Source organism: Sander lucioperca, chromosome 1, assembly GCF_008315115.2.
Source record: "Sander lucioperca isolate FBNREF2018 chromosome 1, SLUC_FBN_1.2, whole genome shotgun sequence".
In the NCBI taxonomy this organism is placed as follows: Eukaryota; Metazoa; Chordata; class Actinopteri; order Perciformes; family Percidae; genus Sander; species Sander lucioperca.
This window is the reverse complement of record NC_050173.1, coordinates 16,138,695-16,157,293: the sequence shown is the minus strand read 5'-3', so window position 1 is coordinate 16,157,293 and position 18,599 is coordinate 16,138,695. Positions and strand designations below refer to the sequence as shown.

Below are 18,599 nucleotides of genomic sequence, written 5' to 3'. Positions count from 1 at the left end.
TGTCCAAATTCTAGGAATAGACCGATTATTGGCCCTGGCGATTATATTATTCCAAAATCTTAATTTTGACTTAAAGATTTTCATTTTCACTGTTAATGCATATCGGTTCCAAATATTGGTTACTAGTTTCATTACCTACTAATAATCATATTGGTATCGGCCTTAAAAAAATACAACATACTTTACACAACACACAATAGATACATCTTTTTAAAGTATACTGTTTTTTGCAGTTAGTATTCAAGGAATCAACATACCTTATCATCTGTTAGTACCAACAAATTATACAATAAGTTTACCGTTGGACGTGAATCAAAATATAACATTTTTTATTTATTTTAGCACTAACCCTAACCCTATGGAGCTCTCTTACTACCATCTGCAATTCATTTACCTTTTTTGTACCTGTGAGCAGCTCTTTTATTCATTTGTGCGTTATCTTGTGGGACAGTAGTCCTTAGTATGTAGTGCAGATGTGCCACACAGTTTTGACCTTACAGATAGATGAGAAACAAATGTAAAAAATTTTTAAACCTAAATTCAAATTGGTTATATTCTAATAGTGCTTTTAGAAATGAAGCAACGTATGCTTTTGCCAGAATCATCAAACACTACTGACTCTGTGAATTAGCTGGTCTCAAATGATTAACCTGATGCTTATACGTATGTAATTTCCCACAATTACATCCTAAGACCTGCAATATCCAGATGGCTTATAAGGATGAAAATAAAATGCAAAGGAATATATTTTAATGAAAGATAATACCACTGTCTTAATTTCACAGAGAGCCAAGTACCTTGAAACCAAAGCATCAAAAGTCACACACTGAAACCACATGTCATATGTAGTGATTTGATTTTTTTTGAGTCCAAGTCCTTTACTTGGCTCAAGCTCACCTCCGGGAGCTGATTACAAGTTCAAGGAAGGACTTTGCCTTCCTCGGAGCAAGTAAAGGCCACAGCCCTGTTGATCCATGAGGAAGAGGAAGTGGACTCATCAAAGCCTTCCAAGCTCTTTGAAGGTACCATGTTCGGCCGATCCCAATCCCTTGCAAGACACAGCACTGAAGAAAAGATAAAAAGAAAGTTCCAATAACCTCCCTCACAGTGCAGTGGGTGCAGGCATTATGTAGGAATTAAGGTAGATTGATAGAGAGCTGAAAATGTATCAAGTGTTATACATGAGTAGAATAATCAGAACTTTAACTTTTGACTTTAAAATAGGTTGTGACTGTATGTGAATACGGTGCTAGATTTGTTGATGTAATTTGGGCAGCTTCCTTCAGGGATTACTTCACAGAAAATGTTGAGAATTTCAGCTCGGAAACACTTTCAGCCACATGTGGAGGTGTTGATTACCTTAGCACTCAGATCCTGTTGGTATGTAATTCATTTTTGTCACGCCCTGAGGTATTAACTAGATTGTCTAATATTTCCATCTGCTTTAGCCTCTTAAACACTTAATCAATCCAGGCACTACTCCCTTCTATATCCATCCACTCTTATAGTTACTCTGAAATTACAATTTGACTGCCTTTGCCTCTGCCTGAACTATGTTTAGCCATAGTTCACTGGTTATTTATGGTTACTTACAAGATAGCCCCCTCACACCCACACCGCCACCATGACTAAGTAGGCAGCTGGATATTTTATTCATTTAGCATTCTTCTCATCATCTAAGTCTGAAAAAAATGTATTGCCAGAATCAGGAATCATCCATGATCCAGGAAGAGTGATAAAAAGGAGGCTATATATAGATGATGAATTACTATCCCAGGGAAAAACAGCTTTTTGAATATTTCATGGGACTTCTCTGGTGGAGAGAAAGAAGAATTCCCTTCCTTCTTCAAGAAAAGTTCCAACATAGATCAGTTAATTACTTTATCATCATTTTAATGTGCCTTATTTAGATCCATTAACTAGAGAGATATAGTCTGAGTCACACACATACAGTACATACTGTCCCTTCTTCTTTTTTATTATTGTTTGAGTATCCCTTAAGAGCATGTCCTTCAAGTAAAAGTAAAGTCTTCACTTTGTGGATTGAAATGGCTGTGAGTTTGTGTCAAAACATCAAACGCAAACAGGTGTTTATAAATCTGCTGCCTCTTGGCTCAGTGCCTAATTTCCATAAAAATTATGCATTTAACTGAATATTCAGGTCTTTTTACAAGCCCGCTTGGTCGGTCTTGTTAGTCATTCAAATGAAATTATAAAAAAATGCAGAATGGTAGTATGTCCAAGAGACAGTGCAGTGTACTACACATAGGCAGCATATGGTATTGGGAATACTGCTCATTCAAGTAGTTGATTGATTGGTGAGCCATTGCCATCCGGCTGCCAATCACACTTTTGCTCCATTGAATGAGACTCAAAACAATTGCAAATATTAATATTCATGACAGGCTCATGTTTTTTCTTCAGTGTCTTTCTCATGTTGTCTTTGTTCTCTACTGCACTGACTTCTGGGTTTCATGTGAATGTCAGGATTCAGAAACTTACAGTTTGACTCTTTTGTTATAGTTGTTTGTTATTCATGCTATTGTAATTCATCCTAGTTATTTTTTACTGCACCACTGGTGCCAACAATTGCAGATGGTAACATATATTTGTTAACATGTTAATCTTCTGTTTTGCAATGTTTCTCTAAATACATTCCCAAATATTGCTGCCTGTTTGAATATCAGATAGAAAGGCGGAGGGGATAGTTGCTTGCAAGATACCAGACAGGAACACAAGCCTAATAAAAATTCACCCGATCAGTCTAGTATAGTTGCCTGCTAGTGCACGCAGCATGGCATGAGGCAACCTGTGACAGCAAAAAAAGCCCTCTGTTAGCTTCCACAGATTACATAGTACTGCAATTATGCAGCCCTCTGTCCTGTATGCTGCTTTCTCTGCAGCCTTGTTAAAGCCCAGCACAACTGCAAGTTACAATAAAAAAAAGAGTTGACACACAAGGAGCCTTCTCTCCTTCACTGGTGTGAAAGACGCTTCGCAATTCACCAGGTGGGCAACATCTGGAGGAGCCGTTTGATTAAAACCCTTACTTCCACCCAAAACCACACCCCGATTCCTCTGTGAATATCTGCCCCAACATATGGGCCACACACTGGCTTTCATGATACAGCATGAGGTAACCTGTAAATGCCCTCAGTCATTCTAGGAAAATCTTGCACTGCATTGTTAAATAAAGTGAAAATAGAATATAATTTCCAATTTCATAAATAGCATCAAGGACCCCAAATGGCTGCATTTCTTGCCAGTCCGTGATAGAGCTGTCAATCTTCCTCTATAATACTATTCGAATTCCATTTGATATTTTTTTTAATATTTGAATATTTAATGCTCAATTGCAGCCTGTTAAATAATATGTACTACACTACTCAGGCTCATGCATTGTCAATGCCACTATAAGCATGTGGCTGTTGTTACACGTTATGTCCCCCAGAGGGACTTCTAACATTAGCCTGGCCTTGAGGCGACCTGCACGCAACTTTGTTTACATTCATTTTCCACCACGAGGACACAGCGACAAACACAAATCAACAGAGAAATCTGTATCTGTATCATTCTGTAATGAAACGTTATCTAACAAGTGTAGTGAAGCGGCTCTGTTGTAAAGGCTAACAGTGCTCGGTTAGCACAATGATATCATGTTAGGAAGCACAGCCAAAACGATTTGTCATAAACTAGCTAGGTAAGAAACAAACGATGCTAACTGCATTAATAACCAAGCCAAACGGTGCTGTCACTACTATTTTAGTGATTTATAAGCAACCTGTTTCCAGCAGATTGTCACGTTACTGAGAATACAGCTGTAAGAAGGTAATATATGACGTGGAAGCTAACTGACAGCTGTAGGGCAGTTAACATCAACTCTAGCTTTCTCCATGAAGCTCCCAGCTAAGCAAACGTTACTATACCTTGCGACGCAGTTAGGAAACCAGAACGAGCTAACTATTGATAACATAAGCATTTTGGCTCGGTGGATGTCGATTTTAAAGTCATGTTAAAACTATTTCCCGTCCTTCTTACAATTTCCAGCCGCAGCCTGTCACTCCCCCGTGTACTAACGTTACTCGGTACGTAACGTTAGCTCCGTAATGTTGTACTAACGTTACTCAGTACGTAACGTTAGCTCCGTAATGTTGTACTAATGTTACTTGGTACATAACGTTAGCTTAGACCTCACAATGCCTTGTGTTTCTCACTCCAGCTAAGTTATTGTTCATACGACATGACATGAATCACACATGCGGGTAGGCCAAGGCGAGAAGAGGATGATTAGCTAACGTTTATTATATATAAAGTATATTTATAAAAAAAAAAAAAGTTACAATCGAATAGTAATTTCAGCATTCGAATAGTATTGATTTTTTTACTATTCGAATTATATTCGAATTTCGGTATTCGTTCCAACAGCCCTAGTCCGTGATAAACTATCACACAAGAGGCATTTACCATTATCCATAACAGAATGTATTGCACTCCAAGCAGCATGAAAAACAAATGTGGCTCTATTCTGCTTTGAATTTAACGGAGCAAAAATCAAATTGTTAGTTTACTAACAACTAACAATACTTTAGCAGTATGGGCATGAGATGAATCAATACGTCTTAAAAAGGGCCTTGATGTCAGCTGTGGGAGGAATTGATAAAAAGTGCTAGACCTAACTATTCAGAAATGCTTTAACGGGGTTCTAGGAGACTTTAGTTTGTATTGAGGAGGAAGCTATTAGGGGTGTCCCCGACTAAAGATTTACATTCAGTGCATTTCCATGCAGTTTAAAAAAACGATCATATTTGGGTTAAGGCAATACCCCGATTTCTCAAAACACCTTACCCCAGTTAAAATCAGAGTTATCATAACCCGGTTAACAGAGGAAGAGAACTCCTTCAGTAACTGGGGTATTGGTCCATGTATACACCTTAACCGGGCTATGATCGTTTTAAGCGTCTGCACATGCTTCAACTGCCCCTCCCCACTCCGCTGGGGTTGGTTTTTGAACCGGAAATAATCTGTCAGCGTAGTTCCCTTAATACATCCATGTGTGAGTCGCAGTTGTTGCTATGACACCATACAACAAAACAGCGATGCGGTCCATGTGTTTTACTCCCTGCAGAGGCAGCAGCGGACACCGGGAGATGGTTAAACAGATTGTCTATCTCTGGGGCTGTCAACGTTGGGTCTCTGCAAAAAAGTGGAGGGACCGAGCGGCCCCAGCTGTGGCCGTTGGCTAACGTTAATGTTAGTTAGCTAACTCATGTGTACGGGGAGAACTGGCATAACCCGGTTATTCACTAACCGGGGTAAGACCATACCCCTGTTACTCAGGCGTGTGGGAACCTATTTTTGACCAGGGGTGCTGAATAACAAAATAATGGATGTCTGATGATTTCTCCCCCCAGGAAATGTTTCGGATTTTGACAGCTAAATACGTCATTTTAGCGCAGCGTATGGGTGAGAGTGAGAAGTTTTAGAAAAGTCCTGGGCAGCCACAAATTCCACTGTTCCACAATTATGCGACAGCACTCGGCACTCCAACTCCACTGCGCGCACCCACATCACAGAAGCGCACTTGACATCATTAGCCTGTTTCAGTATATAGCTAAGGTAAATTACTTTTCTGATCGTCAAAACCACACCAGAGATGTTTGGCTTGAAAAGATATGCTAATAATCAGGCTGCAATGACCTCGCCAACAATTTCCTAACTTGTGCCTTCTCCATAGCAAATGTGTCCTAACCACGTCACAGCGGTTTCTGTTACACAAAACATTTTTCAGGAGACACTGAACCAGCGTGTAAACCGTAGTTCTTTTCCACACATAAATATGCTAAACATATTCCCGTATTTCAGGATAATTACCAATTGTGCCCAGTAGGAGGCACTCTAACACAACAAATGACACAAGAAACGGCTTATCATTCATTCTCATCTCAGCTGAAAAGACCGTTGAAAAGTTTCTTGAACCTCCTTCCAGGATAACTGAAGTTGCTTGGCTGACAGGGCTTTTCGAATCCTTCTGTAAAGTTATCGTTAGATGCTATGATGGTGCTGCTAACGTTAGCCGTGTTGCTTGCTAACGTTATTTCAGACTCAGGCTCTTCAGCTGCCCCAACAGAGTTTGCCTCGGCGGTAGACGAGGAAACATCAACTGTAACTTCTACAGATGAAATCTTGTTAATTTTAGCCGCATTACTATGCCGGAAGAAAAAATCTTGTATCCTTTTCTGTGACATATTCTTCTCTACAACTAACGTTCCAGTCAACTAGCCTCAGCCTGCTCGCTTCTCAGCGAGTCACGTCACTTGACTCACTTTCACTTTGACCTCTATAGCAGATATAACTGCTGTTCATTTTTAGAAGGCTATATTCGAACCTATCCATAACCCTTTTTTGCTATTTGCCTCATTATTTGATATACAAAATATAAATAATGTCAGACAGCGAATTAGTAATTATTTAAAAAATAAAAAATATAAAATTCAGCTCCTGCCAACAGGGGGTGCTGCAGCACCCCCCTTCCCACGCCCTTGCTGTTACTGCTGTGCATGTAAACGCACTGGTAGTTAAATCAGAATTGTCAAGTCATGAATCATCGAATCATCTGGGGTGTAATCTAAATTGGACCAAAAAAGGTGCCGGTACTGTAATTCAGCAGTTCCATGACATGACCATGTGTCATGGATATATACGCATGTCATCATAACATATCACTTAAAATGTGTTGTTGCATTTATTTCATTACATACATTCTGGGCTTGCCAGCTCTAAAACTTTGTGGCTCTCTGTCTTTAATGTCGCAGAGAGGTGCACAGTGGCACTGTTTCCCTGTTCCCCCCCTCGTGATAGCAATGACTCTACTTTCTCTATTGCCTTTAGGTTCTACCTTACCTTATCACTTGCCAAAAGAAAGAACATTCGGAAGGAAAGGTACTGTTGCTACAAATGGTTAACATGGGAATTGCCGCAAGAGCTGGAAAGACAAATGTTATCCATCACATTGATTAAATTCCTCTTAGCTGGTGTCCTTGACCAAGTAAGTTTGTGTGATCGGATGTGGTGCTAACAGCAGTCCCATGGAGAGTTAGTGGATTAATTAGAATCGTACCAAATGGCCATTCTTGTAGAAGTCAATCTGCTCCCAGTAACACCACGTCGCCTTTCCTCCTGTGCCTCCAGTGTCTAGAGATTGTTTTAATGCCTTAATGAGATTTGGTAAACTGTCTATTTCTGTAGCACACTGGACCTGTCTTTGTCTGTGAGAGATTTTTTAAAATATTGGTATGAAATGTTTATTGATGATTAGTTTGTGAGAGCAGACTTAAGTGCCTAATAAATTTATCAACCTCTATTTGTAGACAGCAGTATGTACGACAACATCTATAGATCTTCCCCTCCTATGCAAGTCTTTTCATTTTCACAAATATATTATTTAACTATTTAAAAAAAAAAAAAACATACACACTAGCTTATATAGTTAAACACATTCCCCCTGCAAGATGCCCTGTACAACCAGTATTCTACGCCCCCACTAACAAGTTCAGCAGAACAAATAGGAGTTGGCTGCCTAGTTCTTAAGCACTTCAACAGTATGTAATGGTGGGGAAAGTGTTATGCACAGATTCCCCCAGGTATTCCCAGCTGGCCAAATCACATCTGAACTGACAAACTGTTAATGATAATAATGATTAAATTGTCATTTTCCCCCCAAAAAAATGATACCAACTCTAAAATATTTCCAAAGACTGACCTTTGATTAATGTAACAGGGAGTTTCTATTATTTAAAGTTCTGCTACAACACATAAGCTAGCTTTAGCACAAGTCCTCTGGTGGCATGCAATCACCTGTTGTTTATTCATCTTGTTCATATTCTCAGGAAGGGTTCAAAGAACAGATTTCCTTTACACGATTAGTCTTCACTGGGTGTGCCATCTCTGCGCTAGTATTCCAAAGGCACATCTTATCGCATCCCCAATCTCCATCTTAAGTGCCCTCAGGTTACATTCATCTTGAATTAGCTCACCTCAAAGCGATTCCACACGACAAGCCTTGTAAGATTAAATGCTCTTTTAATTCTCTGATTACAAACAATTTACTCTATTGAGACTCTGTTACCTAGATGAAAAATGATAAAGACCCTATTTATCACTGAAAGGATATATTATATGAAAACATCACATTTGAGTAAAAAATAAAGATGATGTGACGATGAGGGCTGGCAAAGTGACCTGTCAATTGCCTCTGATTCAAAGAATTTTTCAAGAATGTTCCAGGAACCATTTAAAGCAGGCGGCAAAGTTCCACCACATGACGACACACAATGTCAGATGTCAGATTTTAAGCACATTACAAATCAATTCATAAACATGCTTTATGGCTGCATACATACCTTACGCAGAAATCTTAATTACAGCAGGAGGCATTTAAACATCTTGGTGGAGTCAAAGACAAACAAGAACACAAAGGAAGCATCAAAGAAGATACCAAAGCTTGAAACCACCTTGTCTTGATTTGTGATTGTAAAAGGAAAGGATTAATAGAAAATCATGGGCTAACTTCCCCTTTCAAAAGGCTAATGGTATTACCTGCCTATGAGAAACAAATGCAGATGGATGCTCACATGTCAGTATGGTCTTCAGAAGATGGATGACTTAGCTGTCTAATCAGTGGTTTGGTATGAGCGTTGAATATTTGTCAGAGTTGGTTATACCAAGATCCAGTCGGCATCAGTTGTTTCAGGCATTTAGTGAGACTGATTCATTTTATGGGAGAATTGGGCTCCACCAGTCACCTAATCTTGATAAATGTGACAGTTTAAGGAAAGCCGAAGAAAAGAGCCCAGAAAGATTATTATGGATGAATATTTTTTTCTGATGCTTCCTGATTGCAGACCGACAACTGAGAAACTTGCACACATACATTTTAAAAACAAAAAAGTACTTTGGATTAGCTAAGTACCATAAAATGCCCTGTCTCCTTTAGCTGTTCTTCTCCTCCATTGTCATTAAGCTGCCAATCAGAGTTAGGGAGTGGCTTGGGATCCAATCAATCAAGCTGATTGGGAGTGTCAGGAAGTAGCTGCTATAAGCAGCCAGAGGTTGCGCCTGTTGCAAACACCATTTAACCGACACAGCATGTTTAGCCAGCATGATAATTAGGGCAAAGTCCTTGCTCATCTCCTCTCTTAAGCTTCAGACTCAATGTAACTCAAACTGCAAATGGCACAGACAATGGTGCTACTAACATGGGTTTCAAATGCCAACACTGACACTGTACTTGGATATTTTCAGTTCAGTTTAATACTGAAAGAGATATTGAAACTGACAATGACAATACTAATAATTTGGCAGTACTGAGTAGGTTAATATCCTGCATCTTTCAAACACATGATACTGATATTAAGGCGAGACACTACAGGTGAATAGGCTAAAATTTTAAAATAATAGATATCTCCATGAAACTTCCTCAGTTGATTACTTACACAAGTATATAAAAAAAATGTATTACAAGTTTTTGAAATGTTTATGTTTAATTATGCAAATTAGGCATTTTCTCATTAAATATGCACGATTTTGCATATATTTTCGGTAGATAGATCTGAACATATGATAAAGCCAGGTGCAAAATTCTTTTTTCATTTTGTTTACACACAAGATGAAAACAAAATTACAGAGGGATTTCAGGATATCTGCTTTCATTACCTAGGAAATCAAAATATACTGTCCATAGCCTTAAAAAAATCGATTTTCGCCATGTTTTTTAGCTTAAAATGTCACATAAATCAGGGCAGGAATGATTTATTAACAAATCCCTCTGTAAATATCTTCAGAATACTACTAAGTGTATAACTGGAAAGTTTGGTGTACATAGGTGCTACATAGGCTGAGATGTTTATACTGGAGAATGACAAAAAACTCATTTTGAGAAAACGGCATTTAAAGATTTAAATAGTGGAATTTAATACATTTCTATTGGAAAATTGCTCAAAAACAGAATAAATGCTCAGGCCCTTAGTGATAATAATATAGAATATTTCAAGCTCATGAAAATTGATTATTTAATAAAATGGCAGGCATATAAGGCCTACAACTGCAGTAACTCAATGAATTAACATTGGCATATCATGCACAAAGTTGCAGACAAAACCCACGCTGGACAGGTGTATGGACACAGAACAAGACCAACAATAGATGTAACAGCTTTTTTAAAGTCCAACTGTCCATTCCAGCACCATATGTATTTTAGCTGTGCTTAGACTCTAGACTATGTTTTACACTGGCAGCTGTGACGGCCTCAGCTTTTGAGGTCCTGAGCATATCAGTTTCTCTCATTGAATTGACCGTCACAACAGTGCTCTGAAGCCACAACTTCTCCATATCAGAAAGCATAGCAGAGGCACCTTCATTGAAGGTGGAGATGGCCATACTTGCTGCTGCTCCAGCTTACTTTTCCCACAAAACAGTCCCCTCAGTCAGCTGATGGTGAAGATAACTAACCAGAACCAGTCCCCTCTGTCAGCTGATGGTGAAGATAACTAACCAGAACCAGTCCCCTCAGTCAGCTGATGGTGAAGATAACTAACCAGAACCAGTCCCCTCAGTCAGCTGATGGTGAAGATAACTAACCAGGCTCCCATCAGCACTGGTTCATAACACAACAGAACAAAACTAATTGACTCATTCAAAAGACCAATATTTAGAACATTGGAGAAAACAAACAAAGTAGACTAAATTATTATTTGACAGATTATCTGCACACTGTCAGAGATACGAAGAAGAGACGGATCCTGACTAAATACAGGCTCAGTGACCACCAACTGGGTCAGACAGAGATGCACTTCCTCCTCCACTGGGAAAAACTATCTTCACTAAGAGAATTACACTTTGAAAAAATAGCCAAAAAAAAGTTAACACCAGAAGAGAAGTTGATAGTTCTCCTAGGAGAAGAGACAGCAGCTCCACTGACAGCTAAACATGTATCTGCCTGCTACAGCCTGAGGGACTCACACAACTTAGGATCCCAAAATTACAGATTTGTTTAGTAGCCTATTATATAGTAATTATATTATACAAAACTGTAACTGTTGTGTAATGTAATTGTTTTGTAATATAGTGTGTTGTATCGCGATCAGTACAGTGTGGTATATATGTGACAAATATTTAATATATGACTCTCTCAGAGAGAGAGAGAGAGAGAGAGAGAGAGAGAGAGAGAGAGAGAGAGAGAGAGAGTCTGATTACCTCCGTTGTCTGAACACTCCTGTTTTCTGAACGACAGTTTAAACATCGACGTACTATGTGAAGGCATTTCCTCATCTGCTGTCTTAGTTTGTAATCCCCTGTGTCTTCTTGCTAATAACAACTGTTTTCGTCTTCTCTGAGGTGATTTTCGGCCGTTTTCGACGCACTTCTTTCAACATTTTGAGCTACCGCGGAAATGTCAGAGCACGTCACGTGACCATTCTGAACGAATCACGTTGTCAGAAATTGGCATCAGCCAATGAGATTGCGCATTTTGAGTTAAATCCCCCCTTTTACTTTCACGATTGGTTGCTGATAAAAAGGGAAATGACCATATTTGGTATATTTATTTTATAAAAAAAACGATGTTTTTGCCTGCCGTGTTTCACCTTAAATGAAAACAGTGTTCTAACAGTTTGGCCAGATTTGTTTTCCTATTCCCAATATCTATGGCACTGTTTCTCAAAGTGTGGATACCAGCTAAAAAATGTTATCTTATGTTTAATCCTAAGAATTTATCAACAACTGCAGTTGTGAACAAACATGCGTGCATGCATACGTGCTTTGTGTGTGTCAAAAGAACCACATAGACTTCTATAAAATCTGACTTTTTCCAACCAGTGGAGTCGCCCCTGCTTGAAATTAGATGGAATGTAGGTTTAAGGCAGTTTTTTAGACCAGGAAGCTCTGTCCATTATTTATTTACAGTCTATGGTCGTAAGTCAAAGCTACATGTGAGATGTAACAAGCACTTTAATTAAAACAGACTGTGATTAAAAAAAAGCAAAGATAGGGTTTCCTTTCCCGTTCCTTTCAATTTTACAGCTGCAAAACGTGTAAATGAAAAATTCAATTAAATAAATAGCCTATATTAAATATTAATAGACCAATCTCTGAGAATGCCCCTTTAGTTGTTTTTAACAACAATAACAGACTAATTAAAACAGAGTACAATAACAGGCTTTCCCATCCTGCTCAACAAAATACACAGCTGTGCAAATAACAATTTAAAAAAAATGTACGAAACAAAAATAACAATAGGCCTACTTGCTCTGCAAAGTAGTTAGGTTTTAGCGAGTGGGGACGGGGTTGCACAGAGAGTGCGAGAGAGGAAAGATGCAAACACTGGCACTGCTTTAAGCAAGAAACGGGTTATGTAACGCAACAAACTATATCGATATAAATGGTATTGTCTCCTAATTCTCCTTGGAAAATGTATCGATATACCTTAAAAAGCTGATATATCGGCCAGCCCTATGGCTGTTATGGAAGTTTACATGGCAAAGCAGGGCAGAGTATATAAACCACTAATACACACAGAGGAAGGTTGCTCCAACACACGTGGATTTGCACAAGATATTACATCTTCATTGCAAGGAACGCGCATTGCATCAGCCTTGGTAATGCTATTGCATTACTTAGGTACAGTATATAATATAGGTTAAAGGGTCTTAATATTCCATTTTAGTGTACAGTTTTCCTGTTACTGCGCAATTGAAGCTAAACTTTAAAAATATCTGCGTCTTTGATTTCCCAGTTATCTACAGAAATGAAACAAATACCACCAATCCACAAAATGGGTTCATAGCTGAAAACAATGCACAATATTTTTAGGTGTAGTCTTCAGCACTAGAGGTTGGTTTCTTCTCTTATCAAACTATATAGACCCAAACCTTGATAACTGTAGAGCAAGTACTTTCAACAATAATATAAAAGTTATGAGCAGAGCTTACAGCCACAGGGAGAGCAGGTTTGCATTGATTACAGTGGCCAGCTTGAGTAGAGAATATGACCCAAGCCCCTAAGCCATCTCTCCATCACGCCACCCTCCCCTCTCAGCTGAACCAGTGCTGTCTGTCTCCCTGAGCTGTCAATAGAGCCTGATGGGCCTTTTAGACACTTATCAATATTTAACCAGCCTCCCCCATTGACTCAGCAATTACTGCCTAATTGATTTGAGATTGATTATCATCAGCACAGTAATGGCAGTGTCGGTCAGCTGCAAGTTGTGATAAAAATCCTTGGTGTAAATTAAATTATATTTTTATGCCACCAGTGTGTAAAGTGGAGCGTGCCTGCATGCATGTGCGTGTGTGTGCGTGCGTGCGTAAAGAATGAATAGTGACTGTACCATTTCAAGGTAGAAGCCTCAAGATGCCAGTAACAAATCCTCTTCCTTCAGTGAAAAGAAGGGTGCAGCTGTCAGCTCAGATTGGTGTGTACACACTCTGGATGTGTTTTCATGTCTTCCTTGGCAAGACTGAAACAAAGACGAAAATTGACATCATAAAATGTAATACGTAGTAGTAATTTCATAAGTGATACTGTCTGATATGATCAAATGATTCATGGCTAGCAAGCTCACCACTGTACGTGATTAGCCAACCATCACTTTTGTCTTGTAAATACATCTGGTTACATTAGTATTGAATACAACAATCGTATATTTTCATAAACTGCTATGCTAAATAAGTATGCCCATAATTTACTTAGCTAACAAAGCCAGAAACAGTTTGTTTAGGCCAACTGTGCCATACCTTCCCATTATAAAAAGAGATAAGGGTTAAAAGTGTACGCCAATCATTTCAATTATGCTTGTCATACAGTAAGAATGCGAGAATTGGTCAAATGCAGAAATCCCTAAGGTGAAGCTCCAAGAACCCTGGGTCCCATATTGAAACTCAATAGCCTCTTTTGTAAGACCCGCCCTGCTTGATAAACACTCAAACTCCATGCTCCTAGTTTGTATCGCAGTGTAGTGATGTAATGATACACTCAACTCACGACTCAATACGATTTACGATTGTAAGTATTTACATAAACTGTGATAAACAACAGATGTGTCCTCTTATCAAAAGTGCAACTGAAATAGTATGTTAACCATTTGATGTTCAACGACAAAAAGAAGAAACACTAGATGACACAAAAGGTATTTTACAAACACATTGAACGCACCTCAACCTTACGAGCCAAAAAACGCAACACTAAGTCCCGTCACTGTTGTTTATCCGACAGCGGCAGTATGGTGTCTCAAGTGCAGCTAGTCTGCTTTGTGTCTTTAGCTGCAGACTGTTCTACGTCCCGGTGTTAGAATACTTTCCAGTGAAATACAGCCACACTTTACAATGCAGAGCTGTCAGCATTTTACCAGTTTAAGCCAGCTAACGTTACCTGCTGTAAATGTTAACTAGTGTCACGCCTAGAGCCGTTTCAAAAATTGCATCGCGATTACATTTTTATCTCAACCGGTTGTAATCTTTACACATTTAAACCGTTTTTAACCGATTCATGATGCATTGTTACATCCCTATCGCAGGCTTTCAGTTAAACTGAGATTAATTAAGGGATACCACTTGAGTCACTTTCTCAGACTAAATGCTTCATCCAGAGGGAAATTTATCAAAAATAATAAATTAAATAGTTACAGTAAAAATTTAATTCAAAGGGTTGCATATTTAAAACTAAACTGTGAGTCAGAAAACACAGAGAGTTGAAAACAATTCTGTGTAGCAATAACTGAAGTTGAGAATTAATTCATCCTTTACTTGATATTAAGGCTGTCTGCTCCAAATATATGAATGATAAACATATGAGCATTTTTTCAAGCACATCATTACAGTGTGGAGTGAGCCCACCATCGACCGAATTCAAATGACTGGGCTATATCACATCCTTTTACAGAAATGCAAAGCTGCATCGTTTCACTTGTTCACTTGTAAGGGTTGTGAACGAGCTCTTTCCTTTTAGTCCAAAATACTCTAATGCCAGTAACACTAATTAAAGCTTTCTCTACTGTGTGTGTGTGTGTGTGTGTGTGTTATGTATGTTCCAAAAGCAAGGGAAGGTTGGAGGAAGCTTTCCAGAAAGTGAAGCCGTCATATTCATTACACTCTGGCCAAAGCTTTAGATGCATCTCTGATGTTCCCTATGAACTCTTTCTGTACATCATCACATCCCAAGTCCTTTGTGATGTGAAATGCTGTGGACGTAAGTGTACAATGATTGAATAGGATGTGCAACAAATTGATTTTGGTGCAGAAGCCACTGATGGTGTGACCACACTTTTAGTTAATTTTCTTCGGTCGGAATCACACTTGAGAAAGGTGCATTGAAGTTGTTACCTTGGCCTTTTTTTTTTTTTTTTTTACATTTTATAAACTATGTTAGACTATTTATAGACTCCTTATTAGACCATATTAAACTATATTTACTGACTGATTGATTGATTGATTGATTGATTGATTGATTGATAGATAGATAATAAAAAAATATTGCTGCACTAAAATGAATTGTCCCTTTTAATTTATGGGCAATAAGCTATGTTTAGTTAAGCTAAGTTTAATATTGTATTCTAACACTCTTCCAAAACTGAATTGTACCCAATACATCCTGATGTTGGCAGAATACATCATATTAACAAACTCTCATTCTGTCATTCATGTGCAAACACACATCCTCACACACTTAAGTGCTTTATTGAAGCTGGATGAAATACTGAAGACATACGTTTTAAATATTAAACATTTCACTTACTGTATCAATTTAATTGACGGACAACACATGTGAAACAATTTTCTAAATCATATAACCTGTATTTATTATATTACTATTAATAAATATTACTTTTATATTACATCAAATACCCTTACTTCCAACTTTACAAAAGGATACAAAGAAAAAAACAAGTAATGAAGAAAAAAATTAGAACTTAGAACTGGTTGCTAGTTCAACAGAAATGTTTCACCTGGTAGCCGGCTTATGTTTTAAATCCATCTTTAGAGTTCTTCCTTTAGCTGCCTCCCTCAGCTGATTCTGACACCTTTCTTCGGAGGAGAAGGCCACTGTAAAGGAGCAACACTCAAAGTGAAGCTTCATTTATAATGGCACATTAACCTTACCCTTAAAGGACAATTCCGGCGCAAAACGAACCTAGGGGTTATTAACAGATGTGTACCCACTCTGTCTCTCTCTGGGACGTTTTCATGCTAATCGAATGAGTTTTTAGCTTGCAAGACGCTAGCGCGGACCGCCGATTAGCTTACAACGCTAGTACAACAACTTTGTAAGTGTACAGACAGTTTATTGAAAATATAGATTATGAAGACACTCGCGTTCATGTTTACATGCCGTCTCTTGGGCATCGCGACGCAACAGGTCCAACTCCTTGCAACACAGACACTCCTGTTCGGTTGCCATAGCTTCATAAAGTCCGCATGTACACCACCAGTTTCCCGAAGTACGAGGCTGTGTTGCGGCATAGACTAGTAGTCTCTCTCTCTCTCTCTCTCTCTCTCTCTCTCTCTCTCTCTCTCTCTCTCTCTCGGAACTCCCGCAGCTCTTCGTTCAATAAACTGTCTGTACACTTACAAAGTTCTCAATGCTTCAGTTGACATTTTGGGACCCTCATTATGCTACCGTTGAAGTTTGGTGATATTTTGAGCCTTTTTAGTGGTATAAATAGCTATTTGTTTTTACGTTCCCTGTGCCCCGAATACTAGCGTTGTAAGCTAATCGGCGGTCAGCGCTAGCGTCTTGCAAGCTAAAAACTCATTCGATTAGTATGAAAACATGTCCCAGAGAGCGACAGAGTGGGTACACATCTGTTAATAACCTCTAGGTTCGTTTTGCGCCGGAATTGTCCTTTAATGTTAGCTAACCTATGTCAACAATTAGCCATGAAGCAAGTTCCAAGATACCGAATTTAACTCAACAATAAGCATTTAACAGTAATTACTGTTAAATGCTTATTGTGGTTAAATGTAGGCCTCAGCAGCACTGTCAGTGAAATGTTCATACACTGTAGTATGGTCTCAACGCTAACGGTTTAACGTTACAACACGGTGAGCACAAAAGCAACCACAAAAATAGCCGCCGTGTGTCGCACTTTACACTAATTAACAAGTAATAAGCACCAATTAAGAAGGAAATGGTCATAACTTTCTTTCAGGCAAAAATACAACCCAGCCAAAACTGCTTATTAATTACTTACATGTTTACAGAGAACAACGTCGTGTTTATTCATGTTTAGCGAAACAGAAAGATGCAGGGGAAAGAGTATATTCTCAACTCAGTCACGGCAGGCTTCTCAGTCTACGGTGATGTCATCACGTCGGACGCCCGGCAGACAGCAGCAGACGTTTTGACTTGTGTCACAGTCGGAAAAGAACAGGTGCTAGTAATACAATTAATTATGAAACCATTTAAATTAGCTGTGCAGTGGTTGGAAGTAACTATTTACTCGAGTACTGTATTTAAGCTTTGAGGCATGTACTTTACCTGTGTATAAGTATTTCTACTCCACATTTCAGAGAGTAGGCCTACTTTTTACCCCACTACATGTAATTGCTTTATGTAGGCCTACTAATTATCAATAGCCTACATACATTACAGTATAATACAGTGTTTTGAAATTAAACAAGTATATTATAGTAGTTGGATTTAACTCGAACTGGACCACCTGCAGCATTAAAATGCTGCTAACATGTTTATGCATCAAAAAGAATTCAGGTAATCTAATGAAAATGAAGTAACTCTCTAATAAGGGCTATTGTGTATAATGAGTTCATTTTCTTTTGATACTTTAATCCGTAGCCGTAATTTAATAATTTAATAATCAAAACTCGCCGTGGTAATGAAGTCAAAGAGTTTAAATACTGTGGCAAGCAAGTATTTGTTGTTTAGATGTGCATGATTCCTAAAAACACATCCCAAAGCATGAGTAATGTTTTGAATCTTCAGAAAGTTTTGAACAATACAGCAGATTCATTATTTAATCATACTAATATTTACATGAATAAAGACATTTGCATGCAGAAAATTCACCAGAATGCAGGAAATGAAGCGTTTGATGCTCAAAGTTTCCTAGGGGACGACCACCAGACACCCCGGTTATAATTTGTCCCCCCTAATGTTGAAACAAACGTTTTCGCTAAATAGGTGGAGATCTCAACCCCCTCCAATGTTGAACCCAAAGTTACACCCTTGCACAGTTTGCTAATAATACTTCTGTACTCTACTGAAGGAACTTCTTCCACCATTGTGTGTCAGTAAGCCATGCCAGTGAGCCGGCATGCACCATACAGGATTATTATTAATTATTCACGTTATTAATAACACCTGTGCTTTTTGTTGTGTCTGCTGTGAGAAAAGGTCTACAGGGTAAAATAACAAATAACACCAGCAGCGACAGCACAATAAAAGTAATAATAATATCTTTAGTTGGTGTCAAAATAAATGAAAAGCTAAAATAAAAACACTAGCTAGAAAATATTGACTTTTATAATTTTGTGATTATCATATTATTAGCCGTTATCATTCGCTGAATAATGACTAAATGCCGAATCATCAAC

At 38.5% G+C, this 18,599-nt stretch overlaps 1 long non-coding RNA gene across 1 annotated transcript; it reads right to left on the bottom strand.

Moving 5' to 3' along the window:
- Nucleotides 1-561: 561 nt before the first annotated feature.
- LOC116046324 lies at nt 562-17,331 on the bottom strand. Its single transcript, XR_004104106.2, has 4 exons — nt 17,240-17,331; nt 15,995-16,091; nt 13,382-13,510; nt 562-1,064 (listed from the first exon to the last, which is right to left on the bottom strand). It is a non-coding gene; the product is annotated as an uncharacterized LOC116046324 (long non-coding RNA).
- Between the last annotated feature and the right edge of the window lie 1,268 nt (nt 17,332-18,599).